Below are 21,448 nucleotides of genomic sequence, written 5' to 3'. Positions count from 1 at the left end.
TGAGCTACTTGAGGATACACTCCAGCATCACAGAACACAGTCCAAGAAAATTGTGGAATATACAGAAGCGCAACAAATTATTATGTAAGTAAATTTACACTTAAATCTAAATAACTGTTGACAATTCATTACACTTTGGGAAAGAATTGTTAAAATTCAAGGCCTAACAAAGTAGGTTTAGTATAAATACAACAGTAACAAAAGTCTGTATATAAAATTTAAATAATCAAATTAAAAAACAGGAGAGGTGGCCAGGAGAGAGAAAATAAAGAGCAGCTAAGTTGCTTCCCGCGTTCGAGAGAGACGTTCTAGCAATTGCTTAACTCAAGGCATTAGCAGAAAGAATAGTTTCAAATATGTCTGTTAAGAAGTTAAGGACAACCCATTACAAAAAAAAAAAGAAGAAGTATATATATAACTTCCAGGGGGAAAAAAGTCACAAAATAAAATAATCAATCCCAAGAAAAGGAAAACAAGAACACACAATAAACGGGAGAGGACGAAGAAGATGGTGCCGGATGGCGCCGAAGCGTGGTTCCAGGGGGCAGTCCCGGAGGGTGTGTGGCTCCGCCCTGTTTGCGCGGGGAACTCCAGAACGCTGAGATGCTAAGAGATATCTAGAACTGCAAACTTTGCAAGAATATGGAGATACAGGAGAAATCTGGCTTGGAGAGGTGAGCATGACTCAACTAATAAGGTGGATGCAGAAACACAAGATTCCACCGGATGCTTCAGTGCTTAATATTAGAGCTGGAAATGGTGTTTTCCTGGTTGAACTTGTAGGCAAAATGTGGTTTCTCTGATATTATTGGAATTGATTACTCTCCTTTTTACAGTACAGCTTTCTGGAAGTATTACAGAGAAAGGTTTATCTAACATTAAGTTGAAGGGAGAATACTTCTTGAATCCTTCCACAAAGCTGTCTGGATTTTATAGTTGTACTGATAAAGGAACGTCTGATGCCATAAGCTTTAATCCTGACAACGCAATTCAGAAGAGGAAGCAATATGTGAAATCTCTCTCCAGGGTGTTGAAAGAGAAAGGCTTTTTTCTAATAACCCTATGTGATTGGACCAAAGAAGAATGAATGAATTCAGTGAAGGATTTGAACTTTCCCAAGAGCTGCCAACACCCAAGTTCAGCTTTGGAGGTAGATCTGGAGACAGTGTAGGAACACTGGTTTTTCAAAAGACATGAGACTTTTCACTGGACAGATTCAGTTAGTTTTTTAAGAAGCTCTGCTTCAAAGTAAACCCGACACAGAAAATGCAAGTGCAAATCAACATTTAGCACGTGTCGCACATGATGCACGTGTGAATCATTATGGTGTACATAAGACGCACATGTTGGATAGATGGAACAAGTTGGCAAAAACAGAAGAGAAGAGAAAACCATGAGCGTGTAAGTAGTTGGGTTTTAGAGATCAATCAAGAACGGTTTAAAGTTTTCTTCTGTATTTGAGATGCAAACATTTTTCTTTCTGATTTAAAAAAACATCCTGTAACTGCTGAACAGTTAAAACTTTAAAGCAGTAAATGAATTTACAGAAAGGATGTATTCTTCAGGTCTGTGCCTTGGTAAAGGTGAACTGAATATAGCTATTTATGAAGATTTGACCAAGTTATTCCAGGGTCAGAATAATAAGCCAGAACACTTTCTTAAGGTGTGATTAGACTATCACAAAACATAGTAAGTATGAGGATTTAAAAACGAGGATTTAAATAAGGATTTAAAAATAAATGATTTAACACCTGAGAAAATCCCCCAGCCCTTATGTATATAATTAAACAAAGTCAGGTAAATGTATCAGTTGATCAAAAGGAAGCATGATAAACAGAAAATATAACATATCATTTCATAAATAATTTTAAACATACTAATATTCATAATAATATTACCTAAACACATTGACATGGAAATCTATCCAATACATCTACAAGAAGACCCTGAGACTTAAAACTAGCTCTCACTTTATGAAAAAACAGTAAGGATCTAAGAATTTACTTGATATAATTAGTCAGCTTTATTTAATAGGTATATATCCTAATTGTCAAAATATATTTACTCATATAATATAGATACTACATTCTGTGCTCTCTGGAGACAATTTAGTCTTCAAATAATAAAATATTGATCATGCATTAAATCACAAAAAATTCAGTAACACTGCAAAAAAGGGTTAAATATACACTTTGATCTCTGGCCACAATGCATAAAAACTTGAAGCCAGAAACAATTAAAAGAATAAAAATAACATTAACTTAATTATTTTAAAATAAAATTTTTTATTTAAATTAGAAGGCCCCATAATAAAACTGTAAATAAACCATGCTCTGAAACAAATTAATAACTATAAATCTTTTCCTTTTTATTTTCAAATATCAAATGTGAAATAAGTATTCAGCTCAAGTAACTGGAAAATTAAGAGTAAATTAAGCCTAAAGAGATATAAATATTTTGGAAATAATTTGAGGAAATTGGTATGATCTACTGAAGCTGAATATATGAGTACACAACACAGGAATTCCATATCTAAATATTTAACATGGATAGTCTCTGGCATGGATGTACCAGTAGATAGGTACAAAACATATTCATAGCTACACTGTTTGTAATAGCAAAGCATGAAAATAAAATAAGAAACTTAAATAATTCCAAATGTCCACCCACATTAGAACAGATTAATAAATTCCATAATTTGTATATCCTATTATTTGTAATTACATACTGTATATTTTAACATTTTGTATATTTATATATGTAAATACTATACTCTTATAAAGAAATAGTATACTCCAGTAAAAACAGTATATTCCAGTATACATTAACATGGATAAATCTCAAAAGCATAACACTGAGCAAAAAGCAAGATTGAAGAAGAATTCATGCAATTCAATTCCATTTCTTTACATTTCAAAACCAGGAAAAATCAACCAACATGAACTTTAGGGACCCATAAGTGAAATTATACAGAAAGTGAAGGAAATGATTAACCAGAAATTCACAACAGTAACCTCTCAGAAAGAGGGATGGCTGGGCTTATACTGAGACAGGTGCTCAAGAGGGCTAAAAACATGTTCTATTATTTAAATTATGTGGTGAGTGCACTTATTATTGTTACTATTAAATGTACATTTTTGCATTTCATATTTTATAATTTAAAGTTAAATAGTAAATAGATGGAGTAAAAAGTACTAAATGAAGAAATGAATAATGATAAATCAGGAGCTTATTAATACAGAGAAGAAAACAGTGAAATGGGAAAATAAAGCTAAGAGCTGATTTTATGAAAAAAAAATCAATATAAGAGACAAACTGCTGGCAACCTGAAAAATAGGTAAAAAGGGAAATCACAAAGCTACCAATTTAAGGAAGACAAGAAGACATCATCAAATATAGAAAAGAGATATTTTGAAAATATAGGAGGAAACTATTTGCACCTTTTCAAACGAATTTTAAAACAGGGATACTAGGAATGTTGTTCTTATTACATATAAATTACAAAAAATTACTTCAGAAGGTGAAACACGAAAAAATCAACAGCCATTAGAAATGCTATCAAAAGTATCTCAAAAAATATTCTAGATGCAGAAAATATCACAACCAACTTATTTCTTTCAAAAAACATTCAAGAGGAAGCTTAACTGACATGTTGCACAAACTTTTCCTAAAAACAGGGGGAAAAATAAAAGGTTAATCAATCACTTTCATGAAACCAACACTATTCTAACATTAAAAGTTTTACTAAATTAGTACACACAGAAGAAAACCAAAGACCAACAATATTTATGAATATCAATACAAAAATTCTAAACACACAGAGGAGTTGGCTGAACCTAGCAAATTATTAAAATAAAAATTCATCATTACCAACTGTGCCTATTTCACAATATGATACGTTAGTCTTAAGAAATCAGTTACTAAATTATACCCAAGTTTATAATAAGGAGGAAGATTATATGATCATCTCAGGAACTATCAAAGAAGCACCTAATAAAATACAACAGCACTCCTTATTTAAAAAAAAAAAAAAAGGAAGACTACAGATACAGGAACTCTAATTAACAGGGAAAATCATCTACCTTTTACCAGTAGCCCCTGCCTTAATTAATGATGAAATCAGAAGCAAGACATGACAAGACATGACTCCTGGCTGTCATGCTATTAGTGAGTGCTTTCTGAAAATTGTGGCAAATAAAGTAAGAGTAGAAAAACATATCTGTATAACTAAGAGAAAGGACAGGCAAGATAATACAATTTGAGGATGATGTGACCACCTAAAATTCCAAAAAGAACTGAACGAAATATATTTGATAAGAATTCAGAAGGTGAAGCATTAAAAACAAATATCAAAAATTATTCTTCTTATAAACAGTAATAAATTGAAAATAAAACCCTATTTACAAAAGAAACAAAAATTTAAACTGCCCAGTAACAAACTCAGACTCTGTATCAAGAGAGCTAGATAACTTTACTAACACACATGAAAGGAAGTTTTAATAAATGTAGAGAAACATGTTCTTGAATGAGAAGACTCAAAATCACAAAGATACCAACTTTCCACAAAGTGATTTGTAAATCGAGTGCAATTAAAAGAAGAACCTCATATGGATTTTATTTTGGAACTTCATAAATAGAAATAATCAAAAACATTTTGAGAAAAGAATTAGGAAGGTGGACTCAAGTTATCAAACAACAATATGTTTTCTAAAAGTACAATAACTAATGATGAACTATGGACACTCTTGAGAGTCCCTTGGACTGCAAGGAGATCCAACCAGTCCATCCTAAAGGAAATCAGTCCTGAATATTCATTGGAAGGACTGATGCTAAAGCTGAAACTCCAATACTTTGGCCACCTCATGCGAAGAGTTGACTCATTGGAAAAGACTCTGATGCTGGGAGGGATTGGGGGCAGGAGGAGAAGCGGACGACAGAGGATGAGTTGGTTGGATGGCATCACCAACTCGATGGACATGAGTTTGAGTGAACTCCGAGAGTTGGTGATGGACAGGGAGGCCTGGCGTGCTGCGATTCATGGGGTCGCAAAGAGTCGGACACGACTGAGCGACTGAACTCAACTGAACAATAACTAAAACTGAAGAAGAGAGTAGAATGCTTGTAAACAAACTCATATCACTATATGTAATAATTTCACCAATGATAAATCTGACATTTCAAATCAGAGGGAAAATAATGAGTTATTCAATAAATAGTGTTAAAACAATAGATTAACAGTGCCAGTGGCCATATCCCTACTTCATACTGTACAGTAAAACAAATCACAGCTATATTAAATGTGCATGTAAATGTGCATAAGTTTTGCCATAAAAGGAACAGAAGAGACTAAAGATCAATGGTTATAAACTTCAGCACAAGGACGGCTTTCTCCCTACTCCAAGGAAGGAAAGTAGGAAGAAAAGGAGGGAAGCAGAAAGAATAGAGAGATGAGAAGGAATCACAAATATGTTCAGTTCAGATGCTCAGTCGTGTCTGACTCTTTGCGGCCCCATGGACTGCAGCACACCAGGCTTCCCTGTCCATTACCAACTCCAGGAGCTTGCTCAAACTCATGTCCAACAAGTCGGTGATGCCACCCAACCATCTCATCCTCTGTCATCCCCTTCTCCTCTTGTCTTTAATCTTTCCCAGCATCAGGGTCCTTTCTAATCAGTCAGTTCTTCACATTAAGTGGCCAAAGTATTGGAGCTTCAGCCTCAGCATTAGTTCTTCCAATGAATATTCAGGACTGATTTCTTTAGGATAGACTGGTTGGATCTCCTTGCAGTCCAAAGGACTCTCAAGTCGGATTCTCCAATACCACAGTTCAAAAGTATTACAAACATATAATCTAGGATAAAAGTTACTCTCCTTATAAAAAAAAAATTACAACAGGTGAAATTTAAAACTAACCAGAAAGAAAAATAAATATTTTGGTTAATGTATGTGCTTAGACAAGGATTGCTGTTGTTGTTCATTGTTCAGTTGCTAAGTCGTGACCGACTCTTTGTGACACCATGGACTGCAGCACTCCAGGCTTCCCTGTCCTTCACTGTCTCCTGGGATTCACTCAAATTCATGTCCACTGAGTCAATGGTGCTATCCAACCATCTCATCCTCCATTGCCCCCTTCTCCTACTCTCAACCTTTCCCAGCATCAGGGTCTTTTCCAGTGAGTCAGCTCTTCACATCAGGTGGCCAAAGCTTCAGCCTCAATCCTTGCAGTGATATTCAGGGTTGATTTCCTTTAGGATTGACTGGTTTGATCTCCTTGCTATCCAAGGGACTCTCAAGAGTCTTCTGCAACACCACAGTTCAAAAGCATCAATTCTTTGGCACTCAGCCTTCTTCACGGTCCAACTCTCACATTCATACATGACCACTGGAAAAACCATAGCTTTGACTATTTGGACCTTTGTCAGCAAAGTGATGTCTCTGCTTTTTAATATGCTGTCTAGGTTTGGCATAGCTTTCCTTCCAAGGAGCAAGTGTCTTTTAATTTCCTGGCTGCAGTCACCATCTGCAGTGATTTTGGATCCCAAGAAAATAAAATCTGTCACTGTTTTCACTTTTTCCCCATCTATTTGCCATGAAGTGATGGGACCTGATGCCATGATCTTAATTTTTTTAATGTTGAGTTTCAAGCCAGCTTTTTCACTCTCCTCTTTCACCCTCATCAAGAGGCTCTTTATATCCTCTTTCCTTTCTGCCATTAGAGTGGTATCATTTGCATATCTGAGGTTGTTGATATTTCTCCTGGCAATCTTGATTCCAGCTTGTGATTCATCTAGACAAGGATTAAGGTCATTAATAGTTTTTTTTTAATCTTTATATATAATATCAATAAGAAATGGAAAACACCTCAAAAAACACCTTGCATTTTTTAACCATTATACAAGTAGTGCTGAGAGCCCAGTGAAAATAAACAAACAGGCTAGTTACTGCTGGCAGTATCTTTTCTGGATGGCAAGCACATCCTTTCTGGAGAGCAATCTGACAGCATTAGCAACAGTCTTTATAAAAGGCATATTCACTGAACTTCCATATCTAGAAATTTATCTTCAGGAAATACCACCAACATATACAAAGATTTCTGAAGAAAGCTTAGTTATATCACTATTTAAAATACTAAAATTTTTATTTTGCCATTTGCAACAGTATGGATGAACTTGGACTCCATTACCCTTAGTGAAATAATCAGATAAAGACAGATACTGTATGATATTACTTATGTGTGAAATCTAAAAAATAAAACAAACTAGTGACTATAACAAATAAGAAACAGACCCACAGATACACAGAGCACACTAGTGGTTGGCAGTGAGGAAAAGGCAAGGGGCAAGATAGCAGTAGGGATTAAGTGGTACAAACTACTGTGTAGAAAATAAATGAGCTACAAGGTATATTATACAGCACAGGGAATAGAGCCAACATTTTGTCATTGTAAGTGGAGTATAAAAATACTAGCAAATCAAATCCAGAAACTTATTAAAAAGATAACACATCGTGATCAGTGGGATTTGTCCCAGTACTGCAAGGGTGATTCGACATATAAAAATCAATAAGTGTACTACATTAACAGAATGAAAAAAACTACATGATCATCTCAACTGACACAGAAAAGGCACTGACAGAAGTCCACATCCTTTCATAATAAAAATGTCAGAAAACCAGGACCAGGAAATTTTCTCAACTTGGTAAAGAGTATTTATGAAAAATCCCCAGCCAAAATCATATTCAGTGGTGAAACGTTGAAACTTAGTCTCCTAAGATTAGGAATAAGACAACAATGCCCACTTTCTTCACTGCTTTTCAACACAGTACTGGAAGTTCTGCCCCAAATATGAGACCAAAACCACAGGCAACAAAAGGCAAACTAGATACTTCATTAAAATTATAACTTTTGTGCATCAAAGGACACTGACAAGAGAGTGAAAGACAACTCAAAGCCAGAAAATGTTTTCAAATTACATATCTGCTAAGGTTTTGATAATCAGAATTTAAAAGAACTCCTACAACTCAACCAACAATCCAATTCAAAAATGGGCAAAGGACTTAAATAGAGATTTCTCCAAAGAAGATAAGTAAACACCACTAAGCACACAAAAATATGTTCAACATCATTAGTCATTTAAGGAAACACGAATCCAAACCACAGTGAGATAACATTTCTTAACTACAAAGATGGCTACATTTTTTTTTTAAGTAAAGTAAGCACTGGCGCAGGAGGGCCTAGAGGAGCTATCCCACGATGAAGATCAGGAAGGGCGGCGGTGAGGAGATACCCCTCATCCAAGGTAAGGAGCAATGGCTGTGCTTTGCTGGAGCAGCCGTGAAGAGATACCCCACGCCCAAGGTAAGAGAAACCCAAGTAAGACGGTAGGTGTTGCGAGAGGGCATCAGAGAGCAGACACACTGAAACCATACTCACAGAAAACTAGTCAATCTAATCACACTAGGACCACAGCCTCGTCTAACTCAGTGAAACTAAGTCATGCCCATGGGGCCACCCAAGATGGGTGGGTCATGGTGGAGAGATCTGACAGAATGTGGTCCACTGGAGAAGGGAATGGCAAACCACTTCAGTATTCTTGCCTTGAGAACCCCATGAACAGTATGAAAAGGCAAAATGAGAGGATACTGAAAGAGAAACTCCCCAGGTCAGTAGGTGCCCAATATGCTACTGGAGATCAGTGGAGAAATAACTCCAGAAAGAATGAAGGGATGGAGTCAAAGCAAAAACAATACCCAGCTGTGGATGTGACTGGTGATAGAAGCAAGGTCCGATGCTGTAAAGAACAATATTGCATACGAACCTGGAATGTCAGGTCCATGAATCAAGGCAAACTGGAAGTGGTCAAACAAGAGATGGCAAGAGTGAATGTCTACAATCTAGGAATCAGCGAACTAAAATGGACTGGAATGGGTAAATTTAACTCAGATGACCATTATATCTACTACTGCGGGCAGGAATCCCTCAGAAGAAAGGGAGTGGCCATCATGGTCAACAAAAGAGTCTGAAATGCAGTACTTGGATGCAATCTCAAAAACGACAGAATGATCTCTGTTCGTTTCCAAGGCAAACCATTCAATATCACAGTAATTCAAGTCTATGCCCCAATCAGTAACACTGAAGAAGCTGAAGTTGAACGGTTTTGTGAAGACCTACAAGACCTTTTAGAACTAACACCCAAAAAAGATGTCCTTTTCATTATAGGGGACTGGAATGCAAAAGTAGCAAGTCAAGAAACACCTGGAGTAACAGGCAAATTTGGCCTTGGAATACAGAATGAAGCAGGGCAAAGACTAATAGAGTTTTGCCAAGAAAATGCACTGGTCATAACAAACACCCTCTTCCAACAACACAAGAGAAGACTCTATACATGGACATCACCAGATGGTCAACACTGAAATCAGATTGATTATATTCTTTGCAGCCAAAGATGGAGAAGCTCTATACAGTCAGCAAAAACAAGACCAGGAGCTGACTGTGGCTCAGATCATGAACTCCTTATTGCCAAATTCAGACTGAAATTGAAGAAAGTAGGGAAAACCACTAGACCATTCAGGTATGACCTAAATCAAATCCCTTATGATTATACAGTGGAAGTGAGAAATAGATTTAAGGACCTAGATCTGATAGAGTGCCTGATGAGCTATGGAATGAGGTTCGTGACATTGTACAGGAGACAGGGATCAAGACCATCCCCATAGAAAAGAAATGCAAAAAAGCAAAACAGCTGTCTGGGGAGGCCTTACAAATAGCTGTGAAAAGAAGAGAAGCAAAAAGCAAAGGAGAAAAGGCAAGATAGAAGCATCTGAATGCACAGTTCCAAAGAATAGCAAGAAGAGATAAGAAAGCCTTCTTCAGCGATCAATGCAAAGAAATAGAGGAAAACAACAGAATGGGAAAGACTAGGGATCTCTTCAAGAAAATCAGAGATACCAAAGGAACATTTCATGCAAAGATGAGCTCGATAAAGGACAGAAATGGTATGGACCTAACAGAAGCAGAAGATATTAAGAAGAGATGGCAAGAATATACAGAAGAACTGTACAAAAAAGATCTTCATGACCCAGATAATCACGATGGTGTGATCACTGGCCTAGAGCCAGACATCCTGGAATATGAAGTCAAGTGGGCCTTAGAAAGCATCACTATGAACAAAGCTAGTGGAGGTGATGGAATTCCAGTTGAGCTATTCCGAATCCTGAAAGATGATGCTGTGAAAGTGCTGCACTCAATATGCCAGCAAATGTGGAAAACTCAGCAGTGGCCACAGGACTGGAAAAGGTCAGTTTTCATTCCAATCCCAAAGAAAGGCAATGCCAAAGAATGCTCAAACTACTGCACAATTGCACTCATCTCACACGCTAGTAAAGTAATGCTCAAAAGTCTCCAAGCCAGGCTTCAGCAATATGTGAACTGTGAACTTCCTGATGTTCAAGCTGGTTTTAGAAAAGGCAGAGGAACCAGAGATCAAATTGCCAACATCCGCTAGATCATGGAAAAAGCAAGAGAGTTCCAGAAAAACATCAATTTCTGCTTTATTGACTACGCCAAAGCCTTTGACTGTGTGGATCACAATAAACTGTGGAAAATTCTGAAAGAGATGGGAATACCAGACCACTTGACCTGCCTCTTGAGAAATTTGTATGCAGGTCAGGAAGCAAAAGTTAGAACTGGACATGGAACAACAGACTGGTTCCAAATAGGAAAAGGATTTCGTCAAGGCTGTATATTGTCACCCTGTTTAACTTATATGCAGAGTACATCATGAGAAACGCTGGACTGGAAGAAACACAGGCTGAAATCAAGATTGCTGGGAGAAATATCAATAACCTCAGATATGCAGATGACATCACCCTTATGGCAGAAAGTGAAGAGGAACTCAAAAGCCTCTTGATGAAAATGAAAGTGGAGAGTGAAAAAGTTGGCTTAAAGCTCAACATTCAGAAAACAAAGATCATGGCATCCGGTCCCACCACTTCATGGGAAGTAGATGGGGAAAGAGTGGAAACAGTGTCAGACTTTATTTTTCTGGGCTCCAAAATCACTACAGATGGTGACTGCAGCCATGAAATTAAAAGATACTTACTCCTTGGAAGGAAAGTTATGATCAACCTAGATAGCATATTGAAAAGCAGAGACATTACTTTGCCAACAAAGGTTCGTCTAGTCAAGGCTATGGTTTTTCCTGTGGTCATGTATGGATGTGAGAGTTGGACTGTGAAGAAGGCTGAGCACCGAAGAATTGATGCTTTTGAACTGTGGTGTTAGAGAAGACTCTTGAGAGTCCCTTGGACTGCCAGGAGATCCAACCAGTCCATTCTGAAGGAGATCAGCCCTGGGATTTCTTTGGAAGGAATGATGCTGAAGCTGAAACTCCAGTACTTTGGCCACCTCATGTGAAGAGTTGACTCATTGGAAAAGACTCTGATGCTGGGAGGGATTGGGGGCAGGAGGAGAAGGGGATGACAGAGGATGAGATGGCTGGATGGCATCACTGACTCGATGGACGTGAGTCTCAGTGAACTCTGGGAGTTGGTGATAGACAGGGAGGCCTGGCGTGCTGCGATTCATGGGGTCACCAAGAGTCGGAGACGACTGAGCGACTGATCTGAACAAGCATAAGTAAAGATGCAGAGAAACTGTATCCCTCAATGCACTGCTGATGAGAATATAAGGTGGTGTATATGTAGTGGACAATAGCTTGGCAGTTTCTCAAGAAGTTAAATAAAGAATTATAGCATAACCCAGCAATTCCACTCTTGAGTAGACACCCAGAAGGACTGAAAAAAGAACTCAAGGTACTTGTAAACCAAGCTCACAGCAACATTATTCACAACAGCCAAAAGACAGAAAGTGTCCATAAACAGATGAATGAATAAACAGGTGGTATATACATGAAATACCACAGAATATTATTCAGCCATTAAAAAAAAAAAAAGGAACGAACCTGGAAAACACTACAGTAAGAAACAGGAAAACTCCAGATAGGAAAAGCCATGTAGTATAAAATTCCATTTATGTGAAATAACCAAAATAGGCAAATCCACAAAGACAACAGATTATTAAGCTGCCATTTGACTACTAAAGGGGTAAAGGGTTTCTTTTTTGGATAATAAAAAAATATACATATGTTCTGGAATAAGACAGTGGTGATAGGTGCAGAACAATGTGAAAATGCTAAAAGCCAAGGTACACTTAAAAATTATTAAAATGGCAAATTTTACAGGTGATTGTTGAACACAGGTTTAAACTGCACACGTCTACTTATACACAGATTTTCTTCAATAGATCAAACCCAGGTCCCCTCATTGCAGGCAGATGCTTCACCATCTGAGCCACGAGGGAAGCCCAGCAAGTACTATAGTACTACACAATGTAAGGTTGGTTGGACCCACAGATGGGCAATTGCACACACGGAGGAAGAGGAGCCCTGGAGACAGAGGGCCAACCTCAAGTTACATATGGATTTCCAGCTGCATGGAGGGTCTGTGCCTCTAACCCTAGCTTCATTCAAGCATCAATTGTGTATGCCGCTGCTGCTGAGTCACTTCAGTCGTGTCGGACTCTGTGACCCCATAGACAGCAGCCCACCAGGCTCCCCTGTCCCTGGGATTCTCCAGGCAAGGACACTGGAGTGGGTTGCCATTTCCTTCTCCAATGCATGAAAATATTTTACCACAATTAAAAATTAGTTATATATGTGCATATGTGTGTGTGTGTGTGTGTGTATATATATATATATAACTTTTACATCCAAAAAAAGCTAGTACAACCTTCAATACACTTATTCTACTATTTTTCTCTTTTCTACTTTATTAATTTTTTGTCTTTATTTACACTTATTCATTCTTTATGACTTCCTTTCATTCATTTTGCTGTCTTTTTTAAACTTTTTGAGATGAATGCTGAGTTCATTCTTTTGGTTTTTAAGGTGATAAATGTTCCTTTAAGTACCAGTTCACCCACTGCACAGAAGTTCTGTGACTTAGTATTTTCATTCATGCTATTTTGAAATTTTTTCTTTAAAAAAGGTTGACAACAAAAACAACAAAATATAATCTTAGAAAATAAAAACAGCAGGAAGAAAAGATAGAGGTGCTCACTCTGGAGGAGAAAACAGCCCTAACTTCCAGTATCCCAGACTTTTCTGGAATACTTGGGAGACTTCCACAAGCTCCCCTCACACTCTAGGTGCTGGAGATACATCACTGAGCCAGACATGACCGTGCCTCCAAGAAGACAGTCCTCACATAAATAAGTACAAAAATAAAGACTTATTACAAAGACCAACACTGTGGAAGAGAACCACAGGATGCTCAGAGAATACATAACAGGGAGGTCTACCCTGGAGAAGGCACTGGCACCCCACTCCAGTACTCTTGCCTGGAAAATTCCATGGATGGAGGAGCCTGGTAGGCTGCTGTCTATGGGGTCGCACAGAGTCGGACATGACTGAAGCGACTTAGCAGCAGCAGCAGCAGGTCTACCCTGGTCTGCGGGTCAGAGGTGTTTTTGGTAAACCAACTTTAGAGCTGCAAGGGGGTGGAAAAGGAGACCAGGCAGGATCAGGGGTTCCCAGGCACAGGAAACAGTACGAGCAAAGGTCCTGAGGCAAAAGACATCCAGATGCCTATAAAGAGGTAGTGAGTGTAGTACATAGAGAAGAAAAGGGAAAGTAGTCTTAGCTGAGCCTGGAAAGGCAGGCAGGTTCAGATCCTGTGAAGTAGTTCAAACTTTTGTTCAAGAGCAACTGAAGACATTGGGAAGAAAGTGAGAACAGAGAGTGCCAAAGAGGAAATGTTGGGAGTCCAGTTAAGAGGCTATTGTTTCTTCCAGAAAGGAGTGAGGGATGGCTTGGACTAGGATGCCGGGAGGGCATCCAAGGAAATAGGGCTACCTCGGAAATGAAACGGAAAGCTTCCTGGTTACTGAATTCATGGCTCTTACCAACATGCAGGAGTTGCACAAGAAGGGAGACAGGCTCACTATAACAAGGCATTTTCCAGCAGTTAGCACAGGATGCCAAAACGGAAGGGGCTGCCCTTTAAGACAGCGTGCCCTCTTTCCTTTGAAAGTTTTCTAGAAGAAACAGTGTGATCATATATGAACGGTGTATATGCTGGTTGAGGAATCAGATTAGATGACATCTAAGACACCCCAACCTCTAAGACTCTTTGCTTTAGTTTTTTGGCTGCCCTGCTGAGTACATGGGCCCTTACTTCTCCAACCAGGGATCGAACCTGGGCTCCCTCCAGTGGAAGCGTGGAGTCCTAACCACTGTACTGCCAGGAATTCCCTAAGACTCTTCGCTAAAATCAACAGAAATGTCAAGCCATCTGGACAACCCAATATAAAACTCCTAGGAAAGATACAAATCATGTGTTTGTGTATGTGTATGGATCATCTCATATCTCAGTTTTCCTATCTACTCAAACTGAGTTTTCTCATAGAAAAGTACATGGATAAATGACTGTCAGTACTTTACAGCTTGTCACGCAGATGGTGAAAAAACTATACTACGTCTCTCTTCCTGGTTCTTTGTATTCAAGTATTGATATAATACAGAAGCGTGGCGGCTGCAACAGACCGCATAGAAGCACGGCCAAGAGGAGCTATCCCACGTCCAAGGACAGGGGGGCGGCAGAGAGGAGCTACCCCACGTCCAAGGAGCAGCTGCGGGGGCGCAGGAGGCCAGAGAGGAGCTACTACACGTTCAAGGTCAAGGAGGGGTGACCTCGTACAAGGTAAGGAGCAGCGGCTGCACTTCGCTGGAGCAGCCGTGAAGAGATATCCCACATCCAAGGTAAGAGAAACCCAAGTAAGACGGTAGGTGTTGCGAGAGGGCATCAGAGAGCAGACACACTGAAACCATAATCACAGAAAACTAGCCAATCTGATCACAGTTACCACAGCCTTGTCTAACTCAATGAAACTAAGCCATGCCGTGGGGCCATCCAAGACGGGCAGGTCATGGTGGAGAGGGCTGACAGAATGTGGTCCACTGGAGAAGGGAATGGCAAACCACTTCAGTATTCTTGCCTTGAGAACCCCATGAACAGTATGAAAAGGCAAAATGATAGGATACTGAAAGAGAAACTCCCCAGGTCAGTAGGTGCCCAATATGCTACTGGAGATCAATGGAGAAGTAACTCCAGAAAGAATGAAGGGATGGAGCCAAAACAAAAACAATACCCAGCTGTGGATGTGACTGGTGATAGAAGCAAAGTCCGATGCTGTAAAGAGCACTATTGCATAGGAACCTGGAATGTCAGGTCCATGAATCAAGGCAAACTGGAAGTGGTCAAACAAGAGATGGCAAGAGTGAATGTCGACATTCTAGGAATCAGCGAACTGAAATGGACTGGAATGGGTGAATTTAACTCAGATGACCATTATATCTACCACTGCGGGCAGGAATCCCTTAGAAGAAATGGAGTAGCCACCATGGTCAACAAAAGAGTCCGAAATGCAGTACTTGGATGCAATCTCAAAAACGACAGAATGATCTCTGTTCGTTTCCAAGGCAAACCATTCAATATCACAGTAATTCAAGTCTATGCCCCAACCAGTAACACTGAAGAAGCTGAAGTTGAACGGTTCTATGAAGACCTACAAGACCTTTTAGAACTAACACCCAAAAAAGATGTCCTTTTCATTATAGGGACTGGAATGCAAAAATAGGAAGTCAAGAAATACCTGGAGTAACAGGCAAATTTGGCCTTGGAGTACAGAATGAAGCAGGGCAAAGGCTAATAGAGTTTTGCCAAGAAAATGCACTGGTCATAACAAACACCCTCTTCCAACAACACAAGAGAAGACTCTACACATGGACATCACCAGATGGTCAACACCGAAATCAGATTGATTATATTCTTTGCAGCCAAAGATGGAGAAACTCTACACAGTCAGCAAAAACAAGACTGGGAGCTGACTGTGGCTCAGATCATGAACTCCTTATTGCCAAATTCAGACTGAAATTGAAGAAAGTAGGGAAAACCACTAGACCATTCAGGTATGACCTAAATCAAATCCCTTATGATTATACAGTGGAAGTGAGAAATAGATTTAAGGGACTAGATCTGATAGAGTGCGTGATGAGCTATGGAATGAGGTTCGTGACATTGTACAGGAGACAGGGATCAAGACCATCCCCATGGAAAAGAAATGCAAAAAAGCAAAATGGCTGTCTGGGGAGGCCTTACAAATAGCTGTGAAAAGAAGAGAAGCCAAAAGCAAAGGAGAAAAGGCAAGATATAAGCATCTGAATGCAGAGTTCCAAAGAATAGCAAGAAGAGATAAGAAAGCCTTCCTCTGCGATCAATGCAAAGAAATACAGGAAAACAACAGAATGCAAAAGACTAGAGATCTCTTCAAAAAAATTAGAGATACCAAGGGAACATTTCATGCAAAGATGGGCTCGATAAAGGACAGAAATGGTTTGGACCTAACAGAAGCAGAAGAAATTAAGAAGAGGTGGCAAGAATACACAAAAGAACTGTACAAAAAAGAGCTTCACGACCCAGATAATCATGATGGTGTGATCACTCACCTAGAGCCAGACATCCTAGAATGTAAAGTCAAATGAGACTTAGAAAGCATCACTATGAACAAAGCTAGTGGAGGTGATGGAATTCCAGTTGAGCTATTTCAAATCCTGAAAGATGATGCTGTGAAAGTGCTGACAATATGCCAACAAATTTGGAAAACTCAGCAGTGGCCACAGGACTGGAAAAGGTCAGTTTTCATTCCAATCCCAAAGAAAGGCAATGCCAAAGAATGCTCAAACTACCGCACAGTTGCACTCATCTCACATGCTAGTAAAGTAACGCTCAAAATTCTCCAAGCCAGGCTTCAGCAACACGTGAACTGTGAACTTCCAGATGTTCAAGCTGGTTTTAGAAAAGGCAGAGGAACCAGAGATCAAATTGTCAACATCCGCTGGATCATCGAAAAAGCAAGAGAGTTCCAGAAAAACATCAATTTCTGCTTTATTGACTATGCCAAAGCCTTTGACTGTGTGGATCACAATAAACTGTGGAAAATTCTCAAAGAGATGGGAATACCAGACCACCTGACCTGCCTCTTGAGAAACCTATATGCAGGTCAGGAAGCAACAGTTAGAACTGGACATGGAACAACAGACTGGGTTCCAAATAGGAAAAGGATTTCATCAAGGCTGTATATCGTCACCCTGCTTATTTAACTTATATACAGAGAACATCATGAGAAACGCTGGGCTGGAAGAAGCACAAGCTGGAATCAAGATTGCTGGGAGAAATATCAATAACCTCAGATATGCAGATGACACCACCCTTATGGCAGAAAGTGAAGAGGAACTAAAAAGTCTCTTGATGAAAGTGAAAGAGGAGAGTGAAAAAGTTGGCTTAAAGCTCAACATTCAGAAAACGAAGATCATGGCATCCGGTCCCATCACTTCATGGGAAATAGATGGGGAAAGAGTGGAAACAGTGTCAGACTTTATTTTTGGGGGCTCCAAAATCACTGCAGATGATGACTGCAGCCATGAAATTAAAAGACACTTACTCCTTGGAAGGAAAGTTATGACCAACCTAAATAGCATATTCAAAAGCAGAGACATCATTTTGCCAACAAAAGTCCATCTAGTCAAGGCTATGGTTTTTCCAGTGGTCATGTATGGATGTGAGAGCTGGACTGTGAAGAAAGCTGAGCACCGAAGCATTGATGCTTTTGAATTGTGGTGTTGGAGAAGACTCTTGAGAGTCCCTTGGATGGCAAGGAGATCCCACCAGTCCATCCTAAAGGAGATCAGTCTTGGGTGTTCATTGGAAGGACTGATGCTGAAGCTGAAACTCCAATACTTTGGCCAGCTCATGCGAAGAGTTGACTCATTGGAAAAGACTCTGATGCTGGGAGGGATTGGGGGCAGCAGGAGAAGGGGACGACAGAGGATGAGATGGCTGGATGGCATCACCGACTCAATGGACATGAGTTTGGGTGAACTCCGGGAGTTGACGATGGACAGGGAGGCCTGGGGTGCTGCGATTCATGGGGTCGCAAAGAGTCGGACACAACTGAGCGACTGAACTGAACTGAACTGATTGAAATAAAGCCTCAACTTACTTGTACATATTATCTTAATTTTAATTAAGATTAGAAACGTGGAAAACAAAGTATGATTACCAAAGGGGGAAGGGGAGGGAAAGATAAATAAGGATTTGGAGATTAACAGATACACACTACTCTATATAAAAAGATAACCAACAAGGACCTACTGCATAGCACAAAGAACTATACTCAACATTTTGTAATAACCTATAAGAAAAAAGAATCTGAAAAAATGATATATATACATACATGTATATAATTATATATACAGGAATCTCTTTACTGTATACTTGAAACTAACACAACATTATAAATCAACTATACTTCAATAAAAAATAACAATTTTTTAAAGTATATGCTGTTAATTCTTTTCTGAGCCAAGTGTACAGACCTGTCTGCTAGAATCTGGGATTATGTGCCTCACCTATGAGAAGCCTACCTGTCTGGAGCACAAATCCACACAATCAGGGCACCACTGTCCACCAGGCACCAAAACTCTAAGTACAGAATATGGCAGTAAAGTAAGGATTTCAAACATAGAATCCTGCCAATTCCAATCATGACGGGGTGCAAACACCATGCCAAGAGAAATAAAACCAAAACAACAAAGAAAAAAGAACGTGGAAAAATGCACTGAGGCTCATAAATATGCTGAAAGAAAGGACACTGACCCAAAAATGTTACCAACTGCCCTCCAAACCAGTCTTCTCCTCAATGCTAAAGCTGAGTAGAGGCCAACCAACTGAAGGCCACTGAAAACAGCCCCTCCATCAAAATTACTAGGTGGGCAGAGGCATCACAATTTCTGAAGCAGCAGGACTTTAGAACAGTGTTGAAAAACATCTACTCAGACGAACTCAAAAGGAAGATTTCCCTTCCCGATTAACTCATGTCTCAGGAACTCCTTCACAGGCCAACACACAGGCCAGCCAGTGTCATCCCCGTCTTGAACACACACAACCACGTTTTCATGCTATAAGCATGAAGCAGCAGAAAGGTTTTCTTGTTCCTTTTCTCGGTTTTGGCGCAACATCCACTGACCTATCCCATCTGGGATTCTGTATACAAGTGCTACAGCAGAATACCACTGAGTAACAAAAGGAGGGAGGCGAGAAGCAATACTACAGGCATTTTATCATTTATCAAAGAGATGAGTACCTCAGATGACCTCATGTGAATCTTGCTTTTAACCATCTGGTAGCTGATAAGCCTCAGTTTCTGAATCATAAAGTGAGGATAATACTAGTACGAATCCCATTGCTGTTGTTGCTCAGTCGCTAAGTCGTGTCTGATTCTTTGCGACCCCATGGACTGCAGCACGCCAGGCTCCTCTGTCCTCCACTACCTCCTGGAGTTTGCTCAAATTCACGTCCATTAAGTTGGTGATGCTATCGAATCATCTCATCCTCTGTTGCCCTCCTCTCCTCCTGCCCTCAATCTTTCCCAGAATCAGGATCTTTTCCAATGAGTCAGCTCTTCACAACACGCGGCCAAAGTACTGAAGCTTCAGCTTCAGCAACAGTCCTTCCAATGAATATTCAGGGTTGATTTCCTTCAGGATGGACTGGATTGAACTCCTGCTGTCCAAGGGACTCTTGAGACTCTTCTCTAGTGCTACAATTCAAAGCCTTAAATTCTTCATCATTCAGTCTTCTTCATGGTCCAACTCTCACATCCATATATGACTACTGGAAAAACCATAGCTTTGGCTCTTCGGACCTTTGTCAGCAAAGTGATGTCTCTGCTTTTTAATACACTGCCTAGGTTTGATCATACATTTCCTGCCAAGGAGCAAGTGTTTTGTTTTGTTTAATTTCATGGCTACAATCACTGTTCACAGTGATTTTGGAGCCCAAGAAAATAAAATCTGTCACTGCTTCCACTTTTTCCCTTTCTATTTGCCATGAAGTGATGGGACCAGATGCCAAGATCTTAGTTTTTTGAGTGTTGAGTTTCAAGTCAGTTTTTTCACTCTCCTCTTTCACCCTCATCAAGAGGCTCTTTAGTTCCTCTTCACTTTCTGCCATTAGAGCGGTATCATCTATATCTGAGGCTGATGCTATTTCTCTTGGCAATCTGGATTCCAGCTTGTGCTTCACCCAGCTTGGCATTTAGCATGATGTACTCTCCATATAAGTTAAAAAAGTAGGGTGACAATATACAGCCTTGACGTACTCCTTTCCCAATTTGGAACCAGTCTGTTGTTCCATGTCCAGTTCTAACTATTGCTTCTTGACCTGCATACAGGTAAGGTAGTCTGGTATTCCCATTTCTTAAAAATGTTCCAGTTTGTTGTGATCCACACAATCAAAGGCTTTAACATAGTCAATGAAGCAGAAGTGGATGTTTTTCTGGAATTCCCTTGCTTTCTCCATGATGCAATGAATGTTACCAATTCGATCTCTGGTTCCATTACCTCTTTGAAATCGAGATATACATCTGAAAGTTCTCAGTTCATGTACTGCTGAAGCCTAGCTTGAAGGATTATGAGTATAACCTTGCTGGCACGTTAAATGAGTCCAATTATACAGTAGACTGAACATTCATTGGCATTGCCCTTCTTTGGGTTTGGAATGAAAACTGACTTTTTCCCATCTTGTGGCCACTGTCCAAATTTGCTGACATACTGAGTGCAGCTCTTTAACAGCATCATCTTTTAGGATTTTAAATAGCTCGGTTGGAAGTGTGTCACCTCCACTAGCTTTGTTTGTAATAGTGCTTCCTAAGTCCCACTTGACTTCACACTCCAGGATGTCTGGCTCTAGGTGAACGACCATACCACTGAGTTTACTGGGAACATTAAGACCTTTTTTGCACAATTCTTCTGTGTATTCTTGCCACCTCTTCTTAATCTCTTTTGCTTCTGTTAGGTCCTTACTGTTTCTGTCTTTTATCATGCCCATCCTTGCATGAAATGTTCCCTTGATATCTCCAATTTTCTTGAAGAGATCTCTAGTCTTTCCCCTTCTACTGTTTCCCTCTAATTCTTTGCATTTTTCATATAAGAATGAAAATTCTTCCCTCTCCTTGCTATTCTCTGGGTTATATACCCAACTGAATGCAGTATATCTTTCCCCTTCTCCCTTGCCTTTCACTTCTCTTCTTTCCTCAGCTATGTGTAAAGCCTCCTCAGACAACCACTTTGCCTTCTTGCATTTCTTTTTCTTTGGGATGGTTTTGGTCACCGCCTCCTGTACAATGTTATGAACTTTCATCCATAATTCTTCAGGCATTCTGTTTACTAGATCTAAAGTCTTGAATCTATTCATCAGCTCCACTGTATAATCATAAGGAATTTGATTTAGGTCATACCTAAATGGCCTAGTGGTTTTCCCTATTTTCTTCAAT

The 21,448-nt window shown here is 39.5% G+C and overlaps 1 protein-coding gene and 1 pseudogene across 1 annotated transcript in view; one reads left to right on the top strand and one right to left on the bottom strand.

Moving 5' to 3' along the window:
* LOC102266981 (EEF1A lysine methyltransferase 2-like) overlaps positions 1–1,197 on the top strand; it is a 42,945-nt pseudogene extending 41,748 nt beyond the window's left edge.
* The window catches only part of CDYL2 (chromodomain Y like 2), a 170,166-nt gene that overhangs the window by 132,323 nt on the left and 16,395 nt on the right, over positions 1–21,448 (bottom strand). The gene's annotated exons all lie outside the window — the stretch shown is intronic.

This window comes from Bos mutus, chromosome 18 (genome assembly GCF_027580195.1).
Source record: "Bos mutus isolate GX-2022 chromosome 18, NWIPB_WYAK_1.1, whole genome shotgun sequence".
NCBI classification, from domain to species: Eukaryota; Metazoa; Chordata; class Mammalia; order Artiodactyla; family Bovidae; genus Bos; species Bos mutus.
The sequence above is the reverse complement of the archived record's forward strand: the minus strand, read 5'-3'. Positions and strand labels throughout refer to the sequence as shown.